Consider the following 551-nt stretch of genomic DNA (forward strand, 5'->3'; position numbering starts at 1 on the left):
TCAAGCACAGCTTTATTCCTACGTTTGAAGCAGCGATAGGCTTGCACTAGTTGCACTATCAGCTGCAACATGGCAAATTTATCAATGAATTCATTCATAATTTCCCCATGCACTTTTGCAGCCGATAGTACAGTCATAGGCGGAAATGCGTTGGTCGGCTCAGTAGATCACAACGTTGCAAAAATAATCAGTCAGGGATGCAGTGGCCAAGGATGACAGAACAAAATACCTATATGTAAAATAATTTAAATAACTATACCAGGGGCCGATTTTTGAATCTCGGCCATTCGATTTCGTGAAATTCGTTCAATAATATCTCCACTACTAGCGATTTAAATTCTACTAACAGAATCGAAAACGAGTGGTCATTACCACTAGTTTTAAAATTACTAGCCGTCATTTTTCAAAAATAGCATTACGTCGTTTTCCACAGACTTTCGAACGGCGAATTCGTGCGTTCGAAATTCAAAAAACGATCCACTGAGAGGAAAATGGTGACTAGATTCATACGAAGAACCGGCCAACCACTTTCCTCTTAACCAGCTTTCGGA

This window comes from Leguminivora glycinivorella, chromosome 16 (genome assembly GCF_023078275.1).
Source record: "Leguminivora glycinivorella isolate SPB_JAAS2020 chromosome 16, LegGlyc_1.1, whole genome shotgun sequence".
Taxonomy (NCBI): domain Eukaryota; kingdom Metazoa; phylum Arthropoda; class Insecta; order Lepidoptera; family Tortricidae; genus Leguminivora; species Leguminivora glycinivorella.